This window comes from Coregonus lavaretus, assembly GCF_964263955.1.
Source record: "Coregonus lavaretus genome assembly, chromosome: 19".
Taxonomy (NCBI): Eukaryota; Metazoa; Chordata; class Actinopteri; order Salmoniformes; family Salmonidae; genus Coregonus; species Coregonus lavaretus.
In genome coordinates this window covers 23647440-23656833 of record NC_140006.1, presented here as the reverse complement: position 1 = coordinate 23656833, position 9394 = coordinate 23647440, and the positions used below count along the sequence as shown (strand labels likewise).

At 41.8% G+C, this 9394-nt stretch overlaps 1 long non-coding RNA gene across 1 annotated transcript in view; it reads left to right on the top strand.

Moving 5' to 3' along the window:
- The first annotated feature begins 3595 nt into the window (after window positions 1-3595).
- The window catches only part of LOC311147250, a 19040-nt gene continuing 13241 nt past the window's right edge, over window positions 3596-9394 (top strand). The window contains exons 1-2 of the long non-coding RNA XR_014614773.1: window positions 3596-3684; window positions 3809-3865. This is a non-coding gene — a long non-coding RNA (uncharacterized lncRNA). The remainder of the gene's footprint in view (window positions 3685-3808; window positions 3866-9394) is intronic.

The window sequence follows — 9394 nt, the reverse complement described above, 5'->3', positions numbered from 1 at the left end:
ATTGTGGGCCTTTTTTGATCAGGGTCGTTCAATCTCCACTTTAAAAGTGTAGATGCTTCCCTGCTCCTGGTTTTAGTTTCGGCTAATTGCATTGGGTTTTCCCACGCATGATCCGTGACGCTTTCCGTACTCAGTTTACCCCTGGCAAGTCCAGGTGATGGTGCATCCTAATGCAGCCTATGTGCCCAGTCACAAGTTCTACAGGTCTTAAGCCTTCTAGCTATCCCCTTTAGCTTTTCCCTTTTCCCTAACGTATTTTGCCCGCCACCCCATTTTTATTTAAAAGGTTATTTGCGACCCCACCATGTAAAAAAAGGTGATGTGATCAATGGCCAATGTTTACATTTTTAATTGGGGCTATGACAGTCTCTTACAGATCAGCCTGAGTTCTTTTGTAGGAAGAAAACAGAAAACTCTCTGTTTATTACAACCGCATCTACTAATGTAAACCCGGTTCTATGAACCAAGCGCAATTACTGTAATTCTATTTCAGAGCTCTTGCTCTACTACCATTTTCAAATCAGGTGACCCAACATGGGTTCCTGATCCCTAGTTTGGGAAACGCTGTGCTAGCGCAGTGGCGTCATTGCCCATAGGGGGCACAGGGGCACGTGCCCCCTCAAATTTTTCCTGTTAATTTGTATTTATTTATTTCTGTAATACTACTAGCCACAATTTTATGAAGTTGGCTTTAGCTAGCCCAGATACAGTAGGTTCACAATCTCCCAACCTCATAACTAGCTAACAAGTAGACATTTCAGGCTATCAATCAAGTTAGAATATCTAGCTTGTCGAACTATCTTAGCTGGCATGCCTGCTGGCAAGGTTGGTAGACTTTAGAAAAGCAAGCAATAACTAAATGGACTGAATAAGACTCGCATTCCTTTCAATCATTTACCCAGTTTTTACCAGAGATGCAGAGAAGCATATTTAGTTTCTTTAAAAAAAGAACCACCAGTCAGGAGGATACAGACAGCTCAAGAGGTATGCTTAGATATGCAGAAAAATATACGTATTTTTTACATAGAATTAAGCATAATGATTATGTCTCTAGATTGTAGGAAAAAGCTGTTTTGGGTGTTTGAAAAATGCAAAATCCTCCAATTTACTAGTCCCCCTCTGGACCACCCACCAGCCATCCTGACGTATTTTGTGCCCCCTCAGATTTTTGGGCTGCCTGACGCCACAGCGCTAGTGAGACCAGCTTTCTTTTCTGTCCAGTCCGCGGGAAAGATTTTTAAGCAAGTCTCTCCCACAGGATTATGGAGGCTATCTCCCTGGCATATAGCAGCAAGAAGCAGGTGTTATCTAGTGGTATGCGGTGTAGTGGGCGTCATTTAAGGGATTGACTGTTAGTGATATCTGTGTGGAGGTGAGCTGGGCATTACCCAGGTTTTATAGCTTGGATGCCACTATTCACTCTGCAGTTCACAGTTAGCTCTCAAGAACCCAAGTGGGGTATACCCAGTTTACAGCTGTCCCCCCTTGGCTTCTCAGCTGATGGTACTGGTTCCTTCAGGGAACAGTAGTTATATTAATTCATAACTTTACGTTTCTCAGGGTACATACCATCAATGGGCAGCCGGCAAATTGAATCTGTTGACCTGTGCTCGGAGGACGTAGACTCGTCCAACTTGAAGAGGCGAGTCATCAACCGCAAACTGATAACAGTGGAGTTCCTTGTCAACGATCTGTCGTTCTACCTGGAGACAGAGAGGTGATTTTTGATTAATCTATTATAATTTCCTAAACTGAATATTGAGAGCATTTGTGATTTAGTTCCTGGATGGGGTGTATTTCAGATTTGCCTACTAACCTGAAATGCATCATTAACTGACAAAGGAACTATATTTGTGTCTACTGTGGTGCTGTGTTAGTTTCAGGAACATGGCAGACTCGGACACTATGATGGCGTCAGCGGGCATGTATGGGGAGAATGACAATGCCCTGCTCCACCAGAAAGCAGAGATGATCATCAAGCTCTTTCTCAAGTCAGAGATCTCTCCCAAACTCAGGGTATGGTTTCTAACTAACTCATCCACTGACTGTATCTCACCCCCTAGCCCCTCTGACCTCCCACAGGAACAGTCTTAACATATTAGAGCTGAGTGATAACATGTGTGAGATATTTAGCTTGCGCTTTACATTACAATTCAAGGAGGCTGATATTAGATTCAAAACTAATGAGAACACAGACTCCAGTTGGATATTTTTATAATTCCATCATTTTAAATACTTTATCTATGTAATCTATCTCATGATTCTGATCTACCGGTATCTGATAGTGTGTCCTCATTGTCTCCTTTTACAGGTTAACATAGCAGAGAGTGCCAGGGATTCCATCCAGCAGGCCTTTGCCATGGGCAAGGTAGACCGAGGGCTCTTCCATGAAGCCATCATGGCTATCTTCCCTAACCTCATCTTCTGCTGGAAAAAGTGAGTGCGTGGGCAACACCTCATCCCAAGTGTGCCCAGCACCTTCTAAAACTCTCCCAACCTTTTGCCCACAGGACTGATAAATTATGACTAAGGCCAAAAGTCTTTCATTATCATGTGATCTTGTACTATCCGATGATGACTATGCTTGCCATGCAGGTTCTGTAGCCAAAAGGTGAAAAAAGGTATAGTTGGAGATTATTCTAAGAAAGAAGACTCCACAGATCTTCATGACTACCTCCATCCCTTAAACTCTGACTTGTACCGGAAGGTACAAACTACCATGTCCATGACGGGTGAGTCCTGAGGGATGTTATTTCAACACAGTTCTTCATATAAAATGATGACCCCTTATAGAGCTAGGCTTATGTAAAGCAGTGGAAAGTATGCAGTGGAAAGTATGCAGTGGTGTGTGGGGTTTTGAGTGGTACAATCTGTTTTTCAAAGTTCAATGAGATGTTCCTCTATCTCTGTCCACAGACGATTGCGCCACCCTAAGGTTTACTGTTCAGGATGGTCTCAATCTGGTCCTCCCTCAAACCAGACTAGAATGTAAGAAACTTCCCTTAAAAAAATCTAGCCCATAATTGTGCAATACTGAGTGTTATTTATTGCATTGTGAGATGAACACATCGTGCAGTGTCATCAGGGGCGGCTCTAGCCTTTTGAGGGCCCTGCAATTCTGCTCATTTTGCCATGGGGCAGAGATACATTTTTGCCATGTTCATTATATCTGAGTGAGAGTCACTAACAAAATCATTGGGGGCCCCCTGGAGGTCAGGGCCCCTGGGCACGTGCCCTGTGTTCCCTGTCGGTATTCGGCCATGGTTACTACAATTTTAGATAACTGGCTAGACTAACTTACCAATCTAAAAATTGTTAGCTGACATGGCTAATTGAGTGACTGTCAGTGACTGACAAAACAAAAGAAAAACTGCTCATGCACAACCAAATTTCGAACTTGCACCTTGTATATTCTACTATTCTAACTCTCAACAGTAAGTTGAGACCCCAACTGAATTCCAAAAAACTGAGTGTCTTTTAAATGTATTTATAAATGTTTTGGGTTGGGGGCCCCCTAGCGGCCAGGGGCCCTAAGCAACCGCTTATGCCTGGAGCCGGCCTTGAGTGTCATAGAGTACACTGACCTGTCTGGGATGTTTATTTTGCAGTGTGTGCCAGTGTTCTCAGCCCTGCCAAGAGCCCCATGGGTAGACGGAGATCTGTCTCTACGCCTGCCTCCTCTGAGTAAGTTCTAAGTTCCCAACCAACTGCCATGAGGTAGCGGTAACCCATGCTGTTTACAGTTCAGTAGTCTCTCTGGGTTTTTATTGTCTGCAGTACTTACCTGTACTGTAATCATTTCTCTTAGATTTCCACAACTGGAGGTGTCCAACCAACGCAGAAAATCTATTGGTCCCATTCTCAGGTAAGCCTATTAATGCACCTCATAGAGCTTATTGGTACACATATATTACAGTATTGAAAGAACAGTTAGTAATGGGAGAAATCCATTTTGTTTTATGTTGTTGTAGTCCTCAAACGTCTCTGCCTCATTCTGACCTTACCCACTCATCCTCGGGATCCTTGCTCTCAAAAATCAAGGAGGACTAGTCTATCTTTTGATAATACAAATAAAAACTATATATTTTCTATATTAAAGTTACGTCAAGTTTATTTCCTTTAAATAGATAGTAAGGATGTCCGTAAGCACAAACAGCCACAGTAGAGATGTGAAAGGGGAAAGCCTTTTTAAACATGTCTGATCATTCACCAGAAGGGGGAACCACTGACCAATACAGAACACTGCTATCAGATCTATTATGGCGATGACATAGATTTTTTGCCATATAGAGTTTTAGCATGTTATGAAAAAGTAGCAAAATTGTTTTGGTAGTAATGCCTCCCATTCCATTAGTAAGAAAATATATCAACTTTAGTCAAACGTTTATGGCAGACTGTGTGTTGAAGTGTCTCATCCAGGACAATAATCGCCCTACGGAGTTAAGTCCTCTTTGTCCCAGGAGGGCCAGAGGTTTGTCTGAGGCTAAGATCAGTAGGGACAAAGCATTAAGAGAGGTTCACTTTCCATGCCGGTCTTTCATCCATGACACTCACCCTTCCCTTCCCCCAACCTCCCCAACTACACAGACAATATTCTCTCCTTCCTCTCAAAACACCCCTCCCCTCTCTTCTATCAACTCTCCATCCCCCTCTCTCTACCTCTACCACCTCAACCCCCGTTGTCCCGTGTCTCTCATATATCATTGTCTGGCGGTCCTCAGGACCTGTGTAAACCCAGGATAAGAGTCCACCTTAAAAATGTACAAGGCTTACAATGTGCCTGTCTCTTAGCTTTAAATGTCCCATGCATTGTATCACTATGCCAATGACCCAAAGTCTTCCCCTGTGACTCGTCACCACTGGAGTTGTAAAGCTAAAGCTAAAGGGGTCTTTTGGGATGCTGCTTCCCTAAACACTTTATTTGGATCATCAATAACCAAAGACTACATACATTAATTAATAAGGCATCATTAAATACTGTAAATTGTGCTTAATTCAATACTGAGTCCCGTGACTCAGATCACAAAGTAGAAGATTTTCAGCATAACATTTGTTTTATATTGTAGAACATACTCTGAATTGAGTTTAAGATGTGAGTTTTGAATGAAGACACTGAAATTGATTTCCCATGATGCCTTGCCCTCCTCTTCTATGCCAATAATGGAGCCGCTGACGGAGAAAGACACTCACTGCTATTGGCATCATGGGTTTTATTTAATCCAGCTTGGCTCTTCTTTGGGATAATAACTTTTTTGCTTCATTCCGGGCATTGCCTGTCAGCTTGACATAGCAATATCTCCCAACTGCACTGTTTCATAGTCGGTTTCATTTATTTCAAAACACCATTTCACACCCTGCTGGCTTTCGCTAGGTATTATACAGCATTTGGGGAGAGGGCTGTAGATTGAATCGTGACAGAGACAATGTCTTTTCCTGTAAAAAAATAAGTGAATATTGTAAATGGCAGACTATATCAAATGTTTTTTTCTCCCTGTCATTTTTTGGGTGTTTACTGTTCTAGCCTCTTATATCCATGCTGGCTGTCAAAACTTGATAAAATATTGCTTGTTCAAAAGGCATTGCCCCTCATTTTGCTGCCATTATTGTTGGATTTTAGCATACACTGTACATTTTGGTGATGCATTTCCAAAGCAGTAGAAACCAATAAACACAATGTTTGTTTTTGAATCTCAAGCTTGTGATTTTTTATTTATTAATTTTTTACCATTGAAGCTAAAATCAGAAGGGCTGATGTGACGTTTGTCCATTGGATTACTTGTTGTTATTTATAATACAGAAATACACAGTTAACTAGAGATTTATTTTATTAAGATTTTAAATTTAGCTTTTTAATCCTTTCCAGTGTGTCCATTTCCCCTTTGTGTTGTCCTTCAATAAAACCCAGCCACTGGCGAAAGTCAAATGATATGCTAACATATTCTACATCTTCCAGTGCGTTAGTGAATAATGACACTATTGTCCCCTAAGCATTACTGTGATTAGGGAGTTTTGGAGAGGGACTGCTAGAGTTTTGGTGTTGCTTTGGCAAGGGGCACAGCTGTTGTCCTCTTGGGCACACAAAAATAACATGATTGAAGAGCTGACATACTGTAATAAAAGTTATCAATTCCTTCTCAACTGAAGGTTTTGGAAATATATTATTGGGAGTGTTTGTGCTGTTTTCACAAAGCACATCACCAAACCAAACCTCTTACAACCACGCCAACCCTGAAATAAATATTATCCACCAAAAGCTTTGGCCCTAGTTCCAACATTAATAACTTCCCCATCTTAGCACAGGTATCGACTGTAGCATAATGGAACTACTGCCTTAGCTCGGTTGCATTGAACAATTGCCAGGCAAACCCATTCTGACAACAGACAGGTATAGGTTTTAGTGTCTGTGAAATATTGATTTATACTTAATATCTTGCCAGTTTATGTTCTGATCATTTCCTGGCACTACCTTCCAGCTCCTTCAGGGGCCCCCTTATGGAGCGAGCTGCCCAGGGCCGGGTGTGCCAGGCCAGCCGGTGGTCCTGCCTGTGGCTGGGTGGGTCTGCTGGGTCTGGTTCAGTCCCTCCTGCTGCTGCTGCTGACATATCTGCTGTGTTTATTAAGAGGATGACAAGTCTATCAGGCCCCATAAGCAGGCCCTTATGCGCAGGAGTTCCTTTGTTACTTTGCGGGGAGGGTGTCATCAATCTTGCTGCCAACGCTACTCTCCTGAGCTGTTGATAGCAAACCAAGATTCCCTGCCTTTCTGCCTGGCTTCTCCCGCCTTTCCTTTCCACGCCTCACAGGCTGGAGTCAGGCGTAGAGAGCAGGATCAGAGAGATAGGAACGTCTTTCCCGGCTTTGAGAGCGCCTCAATCTGATTGGGGGGAGCGACGGAGCTCCATCCACTGCAGGTGAATAGGCTAAGTCTAGGAGTATAGGAAATTGTAATGAAAAGAGGTTGACAGGTGGTGCTTTGGTTTGAAAAAGAGGGACAGCCAGAGCTGTGACTGAATACATACATCTCTCTCTGTGTGTTTCACACACACGCACATGCACACATACACACATACACGTACATATCCACACACAGACCCATGCAAACACACATTTCCAGGCGATGGGACACAAATGTGTTGTGTACCGTGTATGCTTCACAATACTTTTTTTAAATCCTGTATTCCAGTATTTAAATTTGGTCTTAATATGGAATGACATCTTGTCATCCCACACCCATCATGTAGCTAGTGAATCCTCAATTCCCCCCAACATTGCCACATGGAGTTGCTGTAGATTTATGTACTGTAACGGTAGTGTCTCCCGTCCTCTACTGGACTCCCTGTACTGAGCCTTAGACTCACTGTGTGTAACAGAGATGGACTATGATTTATGGACTCCCTACTCCAGGATTGGCTGAGGTCACTGACTCCATAAATGTGTTTGATGAGTCTGTTATTTTAATCTTTCTTTAGTGAGGGAATGTTGGGCCACTGCCCAATCAATACTCAGGGCTATAGTACTGCCAAGATCTCTTCTGATTACTTTTCATTGTTAAATATTTAAAAGTTAGGCTGAAATGTTAAGGAGAGATGCGAGAGAGTAGAGGAGGAGAAAGAGAAGGTTAAGCTGAAATTGTGGCTGTCTCTTTCTTGTTCCAAAACTTTTCACAGAATGTTGATGGTAATAACCATACAAATAGATTATATTTCTATTGTGATAACCATGTATCTCTATGGTGATAAGCCAAACAATAGTGTTCGGAGAATCATTGATTAGCTATGCAATGGAGGAGAGGGAACAACCCATAGAAATAGAAAAACTATTCTATAGAATTACTATTCTATTTCTACTGAACAGCCTCGCAGACTAGATTTCCATTTTTTTTATTCTCAAATCAAGGCCAAGCTGTTTCATTCGTCAGTCAACAATAGGCAATAACAGGGGAGGTGTGGGGCAGTGCTGCCTTTGTGTGCAAACTGTGCATACAACGCCAAGAATATCAAGTCAATCTCTCACATGAACATTGGTAATTTGTTTGCTAACGGTTTCCCAGACACTGCATAATTGGCTAGGAGATATTGTTAGTTCAGGTGTTCCACGTAATTGAATTTTGTAATGACAATCCAGTGAATAAAATGGCTAAAGGATTATTGAAAGGAAGAATCGTGTATCTGAGGTTTCTTAGAAAGGGACAGATCAAACCTCTGTAGATTGGTGGATTCATTTCTATTTTCTATCAATGTGTAATTTAGATGCAATTATAGTCGCCTAATTGTCTGGCTAATGTATTTTACATAATCATGTGTAATATAATTGTTTTTTTTCCAAATGTCCATAGTGGAATTGGTCTACTTCTGTGATTCCACTTTAATTGATGGTAGTTCATATTCCCCATGGGTTTTCCTTTTGATTATCACCGTCCTTAGTTGATGTTAGAGGAGCATAATATACTTTAAAAAATATTAATTGCTTGTCATATTTCAAATGTTAGAGGTGGTTTTCAATTGTAATTTTGTCCCTGTGCAAATGATTTCGTTTGATAGAATTGTCAGGGTTATACAACTGGCATTGTACTTCAAAGAATACAGATTTGTACCCTATTTCATTTTCAAATGAACTGTTGATTACCTAGGTTTATTGTTCATTTCCACAACTACTAATATGTGTTCCATATGTGTTCATGTTTGTGTGTGAGAGAGCGTATTTCTGTGACTGTGTATGTCCCTCTTCATGTGCACATGTGTAAATAATAAGTGTACTGCATCCAGCTGGACAGAAGTGTTGACAGAGCCAGATGATATATCTGATAGTAGTCGGGGGGAAAATCCTTGACTGAGTTTGATTCAGCTGCCTAGTGCTGACCTGCTGCCTCGGCTCAATCAGTCACCTTGTCCTCCCTTTGACTTCTCACCCCCTGATCCTTCTCTCCAGCCCCAGAGGACCAAGGGAAAACAACCAGAAAGCCTATCAACATCTCGAGCCTCCTCCTAATTCTCTTCCAACTACTAAAACGCTTTAGTCACTTCCAAACTCCCCGTCTCCTCTCTGCTAGGAATTAAATTGTATATGGAGACAATTTGATATCTCAAGGCCCTAGGTCAGTGAACAATCGATGGGGGGACAAAAAAACACCACATGCTGTGAGGTAATGATTTATATACTTTCTTTATGCTGGAGTTAGGACCTCCTATGCATCATGTCTTCGGAATCTGTGCTTTATAATTTTATGATTGTGTATTTGCCTACAGCTGAACTCTTTGGGATAAGCCCTATATGTTCTTCTGGACATTTATTAGATAGTGTGAGTAGTGCCTAACAACAATCAAAGACAGAGATGTTCCAATGACGTGACAGAGAGGCAGAGTTCTATTTGCCATAACTGACATCTTCATCCTAT